Source organism: Tachyglossus aculeatus, chromosome 2 (genome assembly GCF_015852505.1).
Source record: "Tachyglossus aculeatus isolate mTacAcu1 chromosome 2, mTacAcu1.pri, whole genome shotgun sequence".
In the NCBI taxonomy this organism is placed as follows: domain Eukaryota; kingdom Metazoa; phylum Chordata; class Mammalia; order Monotremata; family Tachyglossidae; genus Tachyglossus; species Tachyglossus aculeatus.
In genome coordinates this window covers 127,643,555-127,659,325 of record NC_052067.1, presented here as the reverse complement: position 1 = coordinate 127,659,325, position 15,771 = coordinate 127,643,555, and the positions used below count along the sequence as shown (strand labels likewise).

The following is a 15,771-nucleotide window of genomic DNA, read 5'->3' as shown; positions in this document are numbered from 1 at the left end:
TCAGAGGTCATGGGTTGTAATCCTGGCTCAGCCACTTGTCAGCTGTGTGACTTTGGGCAAGTCACTTAACTTCTCTGAACCTCAGTTATCTCATCTATAAAATGGAGATTGACTGTGATCCCCATGTGGGACAATTTGATCACCTTATATGCCCCACATTGCCTAGAACAGTGCTTCGCACATAGTAAGTGCTTAACAAGTGCCATCATTATTTTTATTATAAAGGCAAAACCATTTTATTGAAAGTACCAGCACATCAGATTGGAAACAGTGTTGGGCACACCTTGCTTTGACTTTTTGTATCTGGAAGTCATTCTGGTTCTGGGTTAGAACTGGAGGCCTTAGGGAGGCTCAAGACATCAAGATGCTTCTGCAGAATCAGATCCAGCACCACAGAAGGGGTTTGGGCTGTGATGGGGTGAACCCAAGCCTCAGTTCAGTCCTGATGTCCCTTGTCCAGAGATCCCTAAATGGGATCTAGAATGGACTCACACCTCTTTGAAGGATCCTAGCCTTCTAACCAGGTCAGTCAGTAATATTTATTGAGTGCTTAATGTATGCAGAACACTGTAAGCTCTTGGGAGAGTGTAATATAACAGTAAACAGAAACATCCTCTGCCAACAGTGAACTTACAGTCTAGAGGTCAACATGAACTATGTGAGTCAGACCCTGGGGCAGATTTTGAAAAGACTCAAAGCAGGAGGCGAAAGCTGGGTAGCATTTCCTCATGGTTGAATTTTCTTTTACTATTCATTCACTCAATCAATGCAGTTTATTGAGTACTTACTACGTGCAGAGTACCATATTAAGTGCTCAGGAGAATACAACAGAGTTGACAGAAATGTTCCCTGCCTAGAACAAGCTTGCCATCTTCTCTCTCTTCATGTGTTACCTCCGAGGACATTTGGCGCAGGTTTTCTGTTGAGGGGTGTGGCTATTGTTTTCAACCCCACAGTGTTTGACTGGGCTTCCAGTTTCACTCATTGCATTCAATTTACTGGGCACCTAAGTGTGTACTAGCACTTAGTACAGTGCCTGGCAGATAGTACACCGAGACACGCAGACACGCAGCAGCAGGAGGAGCTGCAGCAGCAGCGGCCCTCGTGTCTTTCTCTGCCAAGAAGGCCAGATGCCTGCTCTGCAACCAGAACCAATATACTGAGCTAAGGGCCACGGGATGGCCCAGCCCGCCCCCTCCACTCCTCTGCCGCTGCTAACCTCCTCACTGTACCTATTCTTGCCTGTCCTGCCGTCGACCTCCAGCCCACGTTCTTACCCTGGCCTGGAATGCCTTCCCTCTACAAATCCACCAAGCTAACTCTCGTCCTCCCTTCAAAGCCCAACTGAGAGCTCACCTCCTCCAGGAGGCCTTCCCAGATTGGGCCCCTTTTTCCCTCTCCTCCTCCCCATCCCCCCAGCCCTACCTCCTTCCCCTCCCCACAGCACTTGTATATATTTGTACAGATTTATTACTCTATTTTACTTGTACATATTCACTATTCTATTTACTTTGTCAATGATGTGCATATAACCTTAATTCTATTTGTTCTGGCATTTTTGACACCTGTCCACATGTTTTGTTTTGTTGTCTGTCTCCCCCTTCTAGACTGTGAGCCCATTATTGGGTAGGGACCGTCTCTGTATGTTGCTGACTTATACTTCCCAAGCGCTTCGTACAGTGCTCTGCACACAGTAAGCACTCAATAAATACAATTGAATGAATGAATGAATAGTAAGATCTTAACAAATACCATAAAGAAAAGATTATTTTGGGCTTCAAAGTGTTCCAATAAACCCTGAATTTAGAAAGTCTCATTTGAAGAAAAAAACACCATCTGCCTCTTTGGTTTCACCATGTTTATGAACATCACCATGGCAAAGAGTTAATGACCAGTTGGGACTAATTGCCCTTGGCTTTGCCTCAGGCCATTGACTCTCCCAATTAGTCATTAATTCCCAGAAATGCCCTGTGCTTTAATTGCTACTGCTGAAGCAAGGGTTTATTGATTCTGACAAGTACTTGGTTTTTTTGTTTTTGTTTTGTCCTTTCTTGACTTATCATTTCTCCTGAATTTTCCTACTCTTGAATTATATTTGATATAAACACTGTAGACTACATATGATTTAAATCACTTTTTAAGGAGTTCTCTATAAGAATGTAATTTCATCTATTTCAGTAATTGCAGTAAAGGCTTAATGGGTATATGGATTCCAGATCACTTTGGAAAGTGCACAGAAGATACTGGTAAAGATATTATTCTTTTGTTCTGAACGCTTATATGTTGCCAACTTGTACCTCCTAAGTGTTTAGTACAGTGCTCTGCACACAGTAAGTGCTCAGTAAATATGATTGAATGAATGAAATCTGGACTCTGTGCTGACTGATTGATTAACTGATTAGGCTCCTGGAGCTTTAGAGGGGAATTTGTTAGCAGGGTAGAAATTGGGGTCTGTCCACTCCCAAGCCATGACCTTAAACATTCTTGATGAGAATATTGATTAATATTTCCTCAGGTAATGTCAGGGACCAGTAAGGTTGTTTGAGCATTTCTAAGTTAGGAGCCTCCTCTCAGGGTCACACCTGGAGAGTTTCCAGTACTCTACCAGTCACAGCTATGGGAGGGAGAGTCAAGCAGAGGCCTACCTATTCCATTCCTAGCTTGGACAGTGGGTTGCGAGTGGAAGGCAATCTGCTACAAGTCAAAACTCACCCATGCTGGGCAGCAGCAGCATGGAAGAGAGTCGGGGGTGGAGACTCGAGTTTGCTGCACGGAAGGTGGAAATGGTAAACCACTGCCATATTTTTACCAAGAAAACTCTGTGGATACATTGGCAGAATGATTGCAGACAGAAAGTGGGGCATTCTAGGAAAGATGTGTCCATGGTGTCGCTGTGGATTGGAAACAACTCTACAGTATAAGACAAGTCAGAAGCAGATTGGCCATCAGTAGAGCTGGAACAAATGAGAGCCTAGACTGATATAGTGAACATTATGAGGCTTTGGAGATGGTAATCTTGAGGGAAAGAAACGGGAATAATTATTTAGAGAAGAAGAGGGAAGGGGAAAGAGCAAAGATATGACAGATACTTTAAAGATTAAGAACCATAGGAATAATAATAATGATGGCATTTATTAAGCACTTACTACGTGCAAAGCACTGGTCTAAGTGCTGGAAAGGTTACAACGTGATCAGGTTGTCACACAGGGGGCTCACAGTCTTAATCCCCATTTTACAGATGAGGTAACTGAAGCACAAAGAAGTTAAGTAAGGAATGAAAGGGGAAGAAGCCTGGCCAGTTAAAATTAGACTGAACCTAGACTTTGATAGAAAAACGAAATGGAAATAGTTTTAGATTGGCAAATTGAATGGGTAGTAAAACTTTAAAAATATAACTAAAGCCTAGAGAGGTAATGGTTTACCTTTTGCCTCTCTGGCCTTCTGGGGCTATTTGGCTGGCCTCTCCTTCCATTCCCACTCCCTAACTGTGAGGGTCCCCCAAGGTTCAGATCTAGGTTCCCTTCTCCATTTACACACACTTCTTTGGGGAAAGAAATGAATGAGTTCCTCTTCTAAACTGTGAACTCGTCGTGGGCAGGAATCTGTTTGTTTGTTGTATATTGTACTCTCCCAAGCACCTAGTACAGTGCTTTGCACACAGTAAGCACTCAATAAATATGATTGAATGAATGAATGATCCCCTATTCTGCCTCTATTTCTGACCTCTCTCCTCCACAATCTCACATTTCCATCTGCCTTCAAGAAATCTCTATCTGGCTGCGCTGTTTACAAATTAAACATATCCAAACTGAAGTCCTTATCTTCCCTCCTATATCCTCTCTCCACCCTGTGACTTTTCCATCACTGTTGATACCACCCTGCCTGTCTCACAAGCCCACAACCTTAGTGTCATCCTTAACTCATTTCCTTCCTTCAACTGGCATATTCAACCATTCATCAAATCCTGCTGGCTCATTCATTCAGTTGTATTTTTTGAATGCTTAGTGTGTACAAAGCACTGTACTAAATGTTTGGGAGAGTACAATTTTATCATCAGAATTTGCTCCATCCTCTTGATCCAAACAACTACCATGTTAGTCCAATATCCTAATAATATCCTTCCAATATTCTGTTTTGACAACTATGTCAGCTTCCTCAAGGACCTCAATGACAAAAACTCCTCACTATTGGCTTCAAAGCTCTCCATCTCTTCGCCCCCTCCTACCTCACCTCCCTTCTCTCCATCTGCAACCTAACCTGCACACTTCACTCCACTGGTGCTAACCTTCTCATTGTACCTCGATGTCGCCTGTCTCACTGCCAACCCCTGGCCCACATCCTACCTCTGACCCGGAACGCCCTCCCTTCTCAAATCTGACTGACAATTACTCTCCCCTGCTTCAGAACACATCTCCTCCAAGAGGCCTTTTCAGACTAACCCCCACTTTTCCTCATCTCCCACTCCCTTCCGCATCATACTAACTCACTCCCTTTGCTCTTCCCCCATTTCCCTGCCCCACAGCACTTATGTATATATTTGTAATTTCATTTATTTATATCGATGTCTGTTTACTTGTATTGATGTCTGTCTGTCTCAGTACATTGCTCTGCACACAGTAAGTACTCGATAAATACAATTGAATGAATGAAAATGACCTCCATGTCACTAGCCTCATCTTGCCAAGTCCATACTTCACTCTTCTTCCTATAGCACCTTTCTAAAAAAAATAGTTCTGTGTACATTTCCTTACTCTTCAAAACACTCCAGTGGTTACCCATCCAGCCCCAAAATCAAATGGAAACTCCTCACCTTTGCCTTTAGACACTCAACTAGCTCTACTCCCACTACAACCCAGTCTAATACCAATACCAGCCTACTAATACCAACCAACTCAATGTGAGTCTCACCTGTCTTTCTTGCGATCAACCTGTTGCTTATAATAATAATAATAATGCTGGTATTTAAGTGCTTACTACATGCCAAGCACTGTTCTAAATAATAGTAATAATAATAATAATAATAATAATGGCATTTGTTAAGCCCTTACTATGTGCCTAGCACGATTCTAAGCGCTGGGGAGGATACAAGGTAATCAGGGTGTCCCACGTGGGGTTCACAGTCATAATCCCCATTTTACAGATGTAACAGAGGCACGGAGAAGTTAAGAGACTTGCTCAAAGTCATACAGCAGACAAGTGGCAGAGCCAGGATTAGAACCCACAACCTCTGACTCCCAAGCCCGGGTTCTTTCCTCTGAATTTTCCACTGCATTTAGCCCACTAAACACTGGGGCAAATACAAGGTCATCAGTTTGGACACAGTCCCTGTCCCACATGGGACTCACACCCCTAAACCCCATTTTACAGATAAGGTAAATGAGGCCCAGAGAAGTTAAGTGACTTGTCCAAGGTCACACAGCAGACAAGTGGCAGAGGCGGGATTGGAACCCACGTCCTTCTTACTTCCAGGCCCAACCTGTAACTACTAAGGCAAAATGCTTCTCTAAAAATAATAAGGTCCCCCTTCTCCTTCATATTTATCAGACCAACACTATCCATATCTTCAAAACCCTACTAGCATCATATAATAATAATAACTATGGTATGGTAGGGAAGCAGCATTGCTCAGAGGAAAGAACGTGGGCTTGGGAGTCAGAGGTCATGGGTTTGAATCCTCGCTCCTCCACCTGTGAGCTGTATGATGTTGGGCAAGCCACTTGTCTTTGCCTCAGTTACCTCATCTGTAAAATGGGGATTAAAAGTATGAGCCCATGTGGGACAACCTGATCACCATGTATTTCCCCCAGAGCTTAGAACAGTGGTTTGCACATAGTAAGCACATAACAAATACCATTAGAGAAGCAGCGTGGCTCAGTGGAAAGAGCCCGAGCTTGGGAGTCAGAGGTTGTGGGTTCTAATCCCAGCTCAGCAATTTAGCTGCGTGACTTTGGGCAAGTCACTTCACTTCTGTTTGCCTCAGTTGTCTCATCTGTAAAATGGGGATTAAGACTGTGAGCCCCACGTGGGACAACCTTGATTACCTTGAATCCCCCCCCCCGCCACCGCCAGCTCTTAGAACAGTGCTTGGCACATAGTAAGTGCTTAACAAATACCAATATTATTATTATTATTACTTGTTATGGTACTGTTGATACCACCCTACCTGTCTCTCAAACCCATGGCCTTATTGTTATCCTTGACTCATTTCTGTCCTTAAACCGGCATATTCAACCATTCATCAAATCCTGCTATTCTTGTACTTGTTAAGTGCTTTCTCTGTGCCAAGCACTGTTCTAAATGTTGGGGTAGATACAAGTTGATCAGGTTGGATGCAGTCCCTGTTCCACTTTGGGCTCACACTCTCAATTCCCATTTTTTACAGATGAGGTAAATGAAGCATACAAGTGGTGAAGCTGGGATTAGAATCCATATCCTTCCGACTCCCATGCTCATTCTCTATCCACTATACCATGCTGCTTCTCTAAATCATATCTCCTCTGGGAAGCCTAGAGGGGAGACTGGAATTAATAAAAATAAATGAATTGTGGTATATGCACATAAGTGCTGTGGGGCTGATTAGCTCTTCTCCCCTTATCTATGCTTACTCCTCTCCCACTGCATAAGTGCTGTGGGACAGAGGGACAGGCAAAAAATGGGAGCAAATCCAAGTGCAAGGGTGATGCAGAAGGGAATGGGAATAGGTGAAATCAGGGCCTAGTTAGGGAAGGCCTCTTGGAGATGATGTGAAGATGGGTAAGGCGATCGTCCATCACATATGAAGAGGAAGGGCATTCCATTCATTCACTTGTATTTATTGACTGTGTGCAGAGCACTGCACCAAGTGCTTAGCACTGGCATTCCAGTCCAGAGGCAGGATATGGGTGAGAAGTCCACGGTGAGATAGATGAGATTGAGTTACAGAGTGTAGGTTGGCATTAGCGGAGATGCGTGCGGGCTGGGTCATCATAGAAAATCAGGGAAGTAAAGTAGGAGGGGGCAAGGTGATTTCAGTTTGATGCAAATCCATAACATGTTTTTCATATGTGTTTTGGCTCGAATGGAATTAGGGAACATTCTTCCAATAATACAAGACTTTTGGGGCTTAGCATTCTATATTGCTAAGACTGAGCCCCTTCCTTCCTCTCCCCCTCGTCCCCCTCTCCATCCCCCCCATCTTACCTCCTTCCCTTCCCCACAGCACCTGTATATATGTATATATGTTTGTACATATTTATTACTCTATTTATTTATTTATTTTACTTGTACATATCTATCCTATTTATTTTATTTTGTTAGTATGTTTGGTTTTGTTCTCTGTCTCCCCCTTTTAGACTGTGAGACCACTGTTGGGTAGGGACTGTCTCTATATGTTGCCAATTTGTACTTCCCAAGCGCTTAGTACAGTGCTCTGCACATAGTAAGCGCTCAATAAATATGATTGATGATGATATTGCCAGACTGAGCCCCCTCCTTCCTCTCCCCTTCCTCCCCCTCCCCATCCCCCCCCACCTTACCTCCTTCCCCTCCTCACAGCACCTATATATATATATATAAACATATATATATATATATGTTTGTGTGTATTTATTACTCTATTTTATTTGTACATATTTATTCTATTTATTTTATTTTGTTAATATGTTTTGTTTTGTTCTCTGTCTCCCCCTTCTAGACTGTTGGGTAGGGACCGTCTCTATATGTTGCCAACTTGTACTTCCCAAGCACTTAGTACAGTGCTCTGCACACAGTAAGTGCTCAATAAATACAATTGAATTGAATGAATGAATGAATATTGCCAGAAAAATGATTTCTGCACATGTGCATGGAATCACAGTGTGTCTTAGGTTTGCTCAATTCATTCATTTTGAGAATGTTATGAACATTTTATATTTATCTCCCCCATTAGAGTGTAAGTTCACTGTGGCTAGGTAATATGTCACCTTGTTATTCTGTACTTCCCAAGCCCCTAGTATGATGCGTCACACCAAGTCAGTGCTTAATAAATGCTATTGCTACCACTACTGTTAAAATGTTATTACTACTATTATTGCTATTAGTACTCTGGCAGAAATTTTTGTAACTGTATGTGTGGGCATTTTGGTACAATATCTCCTCCCATTAAGGTTTATTTTTTTTTCTTGGGATTCACTTGCAAAGTCAGGCAGTCATTTTTGAAGATATTCCCCAACTGTGAATGAAGCCATGCTTATGAGTACAAGTGCCATGATTAATTTATATTCCCATAAAATGGTAGGATGTGTTTTCCTGGTGCTTAATTAACCACCTTCCAAATGAATCAAGACCCTTAAGTGTAATTATCCCTGTATATACCTGATATAACGCTCACAAGAATTATACAGTAATTACAGAAAAGTCAGAGGTAATCAAGTAATTTGCAGGAAAATGTGAACTTCCATTATTTAATTTATGAAGAGTGGGAATTTTTACTACCCATTTTTTTCTATCAGAGAACAGCTATTCTTATAGTCTATATGGCATCAGGGAGAGTATCACTGCACTGTAAGATAAATGGCTTTGATTTGATAAAGTGTTGATATTTAAACAGAAGCATGAACTATCAAAATGCTCAAGGAAATAAAGGTCTTGTTCTCTCAGGAGATCACTGCCTCATTTTGGCATATAATCTATTTCTGAAACACATGTTGCTTATATGATGCTTTGACACATCAGGAGCTTCGTTTTTAGTTCTTGAACACTTTACTGAGGTAGGTAAACTTGGATCTCATAGACACAGTGACATTGAGGAAAACAATGGTAAACCTTTCCCTTTATTGTGATCTGACTTCAAATTTTAGATGAAAATTCAGACCCAATCATGCCTTGGCCCAGAACTGGAGGGACATTTCTTTGACAAAGTCTTGGGTTGTTACCTTGAAACTGTCTCTGATTTCTTGGGTTCCTGGGTACTAAGTGTCTCTAAGACTACATACTCTCATTTTGTGAAAAAGAAGGGAATAGATGACTGGCTTGAGAAACAGGATGGTGTAGTGGCTAGAGCATGGGCCTGTCTGTTGTGTGACTTTGGTCAAGTCATTTCACTTCTCTGTGTCTCAGTTACCTCATCTGTAAGAAATGGGGATGAAGAGTGTGAGCCCAAGGTGGAACAGGGACTGTGTCCTACCTAATTAACTTGTGTCTACCCCCAGCATTTAGAACAGTGCCTGGCACACAGTAAGTGCTTAACAAGTACCACGATTATTATTATTAAAACAATTTGAGAATCAGAGTTAAAAGTGTTGTTGTTCCAGAAATGTTTAAGAAGTCATCGGGTCCATTTACCCAGTACACAATTGTATTTCTGACACTGGTTAAGAGTAAAATGATTTAGATAATGTTTTGAGGTTCCTTGTTGCCCTGTGATTTTTGTTGCCCAAATATACAATGTACTGGTAGATTTCAGAATGGTTAATTTCTGGATCACATGAAGCTAGACTTTAAGCACATTCATTCATTCATTCAATCGTATTTATTGAGCACTTACTGTGTGCAAAACACTGTAGTGAGCACTTGGGAAGTACAATTCAGCAATAAAGAGAGACAATCCCTGCGCACGCCAGGCTTACAGTTTAGAAGGGGGGAAGACAGACATCAATATAAATAAATAGAATTATAGATATAATAAATAGAATTATAGATACTGTAGGTAGGTTATATATCTACCAACTCCATTTTATTGCATTCTACTGAGAGCATAGTGCAGTGCTTTGCCCACAGTTAAGTGCTCAATAAGTTAAGTGATTGATTGATCAGGTCATTGCATGATTTTTTCAGAGGCTTTTTGTTTGTTGTTACTAAGTTGTGGAATAGGTTTTCCAAACAAGGTATGCACACTTTATTATGTGACTAAATCAGAATTTCAAAAAGCATGTGAAGGAAGTTTTATGAAAAATGGACCCTGTACCTTTCCTGCAAACACATTAAAGAAAACTTTTATGAGATTTGTCCATTATTAAGATGTAACGTTACCTCATCCATGCCTTTAAGAGTGTAAAAGGCTGTGGGAAACAATTCTATTTTGGATAATCACAAATGAAATTTGGCTGGAGTTTACCACAAAAGCTTGCTGTTACCAATCCAACAATGACTTCCCATAGCAAGATTTTGGAAAATTCCTTTCTTGAGCTAGTGCTCAAAATTCCTCCACAATTGCAGAAGCTGAAACTGTGTGTATTAGAAAATTCAGAGTGCGTGTAAAAATCTGGGGAAAGGTGAGCAAAAGCGGAGGGAGAGGGCACGTATAAAAGGAGTGTGGACTAGTGGAAAGAGCACAGGCCTGGGAGCCAGAGGACCTGAGTTCTAATCCTAGCTTCTCCACTTGCCTGCTGTGTGACTTTGGGAAAGTCACTTAACTTCTCTGTGCCTCAGTTCCCTCATCTCCAAAATGGGGATGACATACTTGTTTTCCCTCCTACTTTGATGGTGAACCCTATGTGGGATCTGATTAACTTGTATCCACCCCAGCACTTAGTACAAAGTTTGGCACACAGTAAGTGCTTAATAAATACCACTGTTTTACTATTATCATTATTATCATTAATGCAGCGACTGCCTGGTGTTGGAAGGCATCATTAATAATGGTGAAATTTCACCTGTGAGTGCAAGTGTGACTGATAAAACTGATAGAGAACTAAAAATTCTTCCATATTAGCAGGAGATAACAATTGCATTAGATATACTTACTACAATTTAAAATATTTGAATTTAGTCAAAATCAACCCTTTGCTTCCTTCCCTTACAAAAGGACAATGAGAGATGGTTTGTGGCCTTCCTTCAGTTCTGCTTGGGTCAGAAAGCTCACCTCCTCCAAGAGGCCTTCCCAGATTGAGCTCCCTTTATTCCTCTCCTCCTCCCCATCCCCCCTGCCCTACCTCCTTCTCCTCCCCACAGCACCGTATATTTGTTTGTACAGATTTATTACTTTATTTCACTTGTACATACTATTCTATTTATTTTGTTAATGATGTGCATCTAGCTTTATTTCTATTTGTTCTGATGACTTGACACCTGTCCACATGTTTTGTTTTGTTGTCTGTCTCCCCCTTCTAGATTGTGAGCCCATTATTGGGTAGGGACTGTCTTTATATGTTGCCAACTTGTACTTCCCAAGTGCTTAGTATAGTGCTCTGCACGCATTAAGTGCTCAATAAATACGATTGATGAATTGAATGAATGAATGATGATGGTATTTGTTAAGTGCTTACTATGTGTGAAGCACTGTTCTAAGTGCTGGGTGGATACAAGGTGATCAGGTTGTCCCACGTGCAGCTCACACTCTTCATCCCCATTTTACAGATGAGGTAACTGAGGCACAGAGAGAAGCAGTGTGGCTCACTGCAAAGAACATAGGCTTTGGAGTCAGAGGTCATGGGTTCAAACGTCGGCTCCACCAATTGTCAGCTGTGTGACTTTGGGCAAGTTACTTAACTTCTCTGTGCCTGTTACCTCATCTGTAAAATGGGGATTAAGACTGTGAGCCCCCCGAGGGACAACCTGATCACCTTGTAACCTCCCCAGCGCTAAGAACAGTGCTTTGCACATAGTAGGTGCTTAATAAATGTCATTATTATTATCATTATTATTATTAAGTGACCATCCCAAAGTCACACAGCTGACATGTGGCGGAGCCAGGATTAGAACCCATGACCTCTGACTCCAAAGCCCAAGACCTTCAGGAACAAAGAATCAATCAGTCATCAGTGGTATTTGTTGAGTTTTTACTGTGTATAGAGCACTTGAATGCTTGAGAACAGTTGGTAGACAATCCCTACCCATAAGGAGCTTACAGACTAAGACTGCCTCTCCTAGTTCATAGTCCAGGTAATACTGGGAGCCCATGTTGAACCATTTCAACAGAGCAGGCATTCCTGAGACATTTGAGAAACACCAGTTTCACTGTATCGTCTTATCTCTCTTTAGCAATCAATCTATCAATCCATGGTATTTGTTGAACAGTTACTGAGTGCGGAGTACTGTACTGTTTGAGAAAGAACAAAAGAGTTAGTAGAGGTGTTCCCTGCTCACAAGGAGCAGTGTGGCCTAATGGAAAGAGCATGGGCCTGGGATTCTAATCCTGGCTCGCCATGTGCCTGCAGTGCAACATTGGGCAAGTCATATAACTTCTCTGTGCTTCAGTTATTGAGAGATGTGGTTTTAGGAGGGCTTTGAAGGTTCATATCCCCTTCAGATATTAAGGGGAGTTCCAGGTCTGATGGAGAATGTGGGCAAGTGGTCGGTTGCGGTAGAGATGAGATCAAGGTACAGAGGATAGGTTGATGGTAATGATAATAATAATAATGATAATGGCATTTATTAAGCACTTACTATGTGCAAAGCACTGTTCTAAGTGCTGGGGAGGTGACAAGGTGATCAGGTTGTCCCACGAGAGGCTCACAGTCTTCATCCCCATTTTACAGATGAGGTAACTGAGACCCAGAGAAGTTGAGCACCTTGCCCAAAGTCACACAGCTGACAATTGGCAGAGCTGGGATTTGAACCCATGACCTCTGACTCCAAAGCCCGGGCTCTTTCCACTGAGCCACGCTGTTTCTCCCAGAGAGAAGTGCTTAATTGTAGAGAAAATTGTAGAGAGGTGGAGTGTGCGTGTTGGGTTCTAGTAGGGAATCAGCAAGGTTAGGTTGGAGGTAGAGGGCTGATTGAGCTCCTTAGAGCCTATGGTTAAGAGTTGCTGTTTGATGTGGCAACTATTGGAGGTTTTTGAGCAGTGGGGAGGTATGAACTAGTGGCTTTTCAGAAAAATGGGTAACAGAGTGAAGTTTGTCCTGGAGAGGGGCGAGAGAGGATGCTGGGAAATCAGAAAGAAAGCTGACTTAGAAGTCAAAGTGAGATATAATAAATGCTTGGATCAGCATAGTAGCAGTTTTGTTGGAGAAGAAAGGACAGATTCTAGAGATATTGTGAAGTTAGATCTCATAGGGAATTATAGTGGTAAAGTCTACATCAGTAGGAAAGTAAGGGGGAAGACAGAGTTTGGGTGGGAAGATGAGGAATTCTGTTCTGTTTAAGTGCTTAGTACTTTGCTGTGGAAATAGTAAGCACTCAATAAATATGATTGATTTTGGACACAAAAAATTTGAGGTGTCAGTGGACATCTAAATATACACATCCTGGAGTCAACAGAAGAAGAAATGTCAGGTTGGAGAGGTAAATTTGGGAATCATAGACAAGGTATGGGAATGAATGTGTTCTCCAAGGGGGTGAAGAATAGAAGGGGATCCAGAACTGAACTCTGAGGGACTCCTAAAGTTAGAGGGTGAGAGACAGAGGAGAAGCCTGCAGAAGAGACTGAAAAGGAATGGGCAAAGAGATGGGAGGAGAAGCAGGAGAGGACAGTTTCAATGAAGTCAAGGTTGGATAATATTTTCCAGGGAAGGGGGTGGACCACAGTGTCAAAGGCAGCAGAAAGGCTAAGGAAGACTAAGATGGAGTTGTGACCATTGCCATTAGGATGAAGGAAGACATTGGTGACTTTTGGGGCTCACAGTCTCAATCCTCATTTTCCAGGTGAGGTAACTGAGGACTAGAGAAATGAAGTGACTTGCCCAAGGTTACAGGGCCAACAAGTGGTGGAGCCGGGATTAGAACCCATGTCCTTCTGACTCCCAGGTCTGACACCGTGCTGCAGCTGGGTGGATGAGAGGGCAGAACTGAAGCAGGTAATGACAAATTTGAGATGAAAGAGGTCAGCCTCCTGTCTGAATTTCTGTCAGCAGTGCCCTGCACATTGTTCTCAAGAGTGGAGAAAGTATTCTGTAGATGTGATACACAGGACTGCGGGTTGGTGATATGAGGGAGCCAGGGAATAGAGTTTCAGCTGGGAGGGGGCTGTTGAAGGTGTGAATTTGTGTGTCAAGAGAAGGTAGGGTGGTTAAGGACATCAGATGGAGGATGATGATGAGAAAATTGTTGGGGGGCAAAAGAATGGAGTTCTCAGTTGGGGAATAGGACAGATTTATGGGAGAAAGGGATATGGGAGAGAAGGCAAGTCAGAAGGTTGTGGGAGGAGGTTGGAATTCCCTAGTTGGTGAGGTCAGGAAATGTGTCTACCAATTCTGTTGGATCGTACTCTCCCAAGCGCTTAGTACAGTGCTCAGCACACAGTAAACAATAAATATGATTGATCAGAGATTGTATAGGGAATAGAGATGATGAGATTAAGCCCCCTTTTTCCTCTCCTTCTCCCCATCCCCCCAACCTACCTCCTTCCCCTCCCCACAGCACCTGTATATATGTTTGTACAGATTTATTACTCTATTTATAAATCTATAAATTTATAAATACATAAATACAAATTTATGTACATATAAATATGTACATATTTACTATTCTATTTATTTTGTTAATGATGTGAATCTAGCTTTATTTCCATTTATTCTGATGACCTGACACCTGTCCACATGTTTTGTTATGTTGCCTGTCTCCCCCTTCTAGATTGTGAGCCTGCTGTTGGGTAGGGACCACCGTCTCTATATGTTGCCAACTGGTACTTCCCAAGCGCTTAGTACATTGCTCTGCACACAATAAGTGCTCACTAAATACGATTGAATGAATGAATGAATGAAGTGTGTGGCCATGTTGGTGAGTGGGAGAGAAGGGTGAAGCTGGAGGTCACTGGCGTTGATGAGTGAGAAGAAGTGGTCAGTAGAACGGTTGTCGGAAACATTCACGCGGATGTTGAAGTCCCCAAGGATCAGTGTCGGGACAGAGAGAGGAAGAAAAAAAATAAGAAAGGGGTTGATATGTTTCAGAAAGTTGGAGAAGGGGCCTGGGGGATGGTAAATAATCAATATTTGGAGTGAGTATAGAGATGGAGGGCATGGGAGCAGAAGGAAGGGAAAGAGATAGGGGACAAGAAGGAAGCTAACTTCCACCCCCTGCCACCTTTCCCATTATGTCTTTGGTAATGGGAGAAGACGAGGTCCCCCTGAGGGTCTGGCTTGGTTCTAAGAGGGATACTTCTCCTTTAAATCAATCAATCAGTGGTATTTATTGAGCACTTACTGTGTTCAGAGCACTGTACTAAGCCCTTGGAAGAGAACAATGCAACATGTCGCCTTCCCACAAGGATCTTACAGTTGTGGCTCATCGACAGCTGGGGGGAAAGGCAGGCTGAAAGAGGAATCTGGTCATCCCAGACCAGCAGATAAGATATAACTGGGATTCCTCTGTCTTTCTCCCCTCACCCCGGGACTGGGTAAAATCTGTTGAGATTGAAGGAGAAAAGCTTAGAAAAGATCCAGTGCTTAGCACAGTGCTTGGCACATTGTAAGCGCTTAACTAATACCATAATTATTATTATTGTTATTAAGGAGGTACCCAAAGTGGGGAATGGGGACAGGCTTAGCGGGGCTTGAACCCAGGCCATATTTTGTGTTTCTGCTCTGTCACAGCGTCTCCTGGGGTGGCCACTGATTGACTGATCTCTGAATATCAGTCATCAGCAGCTCTGACTGAAGTGCTGTTACTAATCAAAATAGATTTTATGAATTTAATGAAATGGGCCTGGCTTATTGTGCATTTGGATCTGTGATCTTTGGACATTTCATATTCATCCTGACCCCACAGTACCTATGTACATATCTGTAAATTATGTTATAAATTATTTGTTCATATTAAATGTCTCCCTCTGCTGTAAATTCATTATGGGCAGAGAACGCTCATTATGTCTGCTAATTTCTCTTGTACTCTTCCAGGTGCTTAGAACAGTGCTCTCTGCACAGAGTAAGTGCTTAG

At 42.3% G+C, this 15,771-nt stretch overlaps 1 non-coding gene across 1 annotated transcript; it reads left to right on the top strand.

Annotated features, from left to right (window-relative positions):
* Positions 1-2,564: 2,564 nt before the first annotated feature.
* On the top strand, positions 2,565-2,702 carry LOC119925040. Its single transcript, XR_005449712.1, has one exon. It is a non-coding gene; the product is annotated as a small nucleolar RNA SNORA7 (small nucleolar RNA).
* Positions 2,703-15,771: the final 13,069 nt, after the last annotated feature.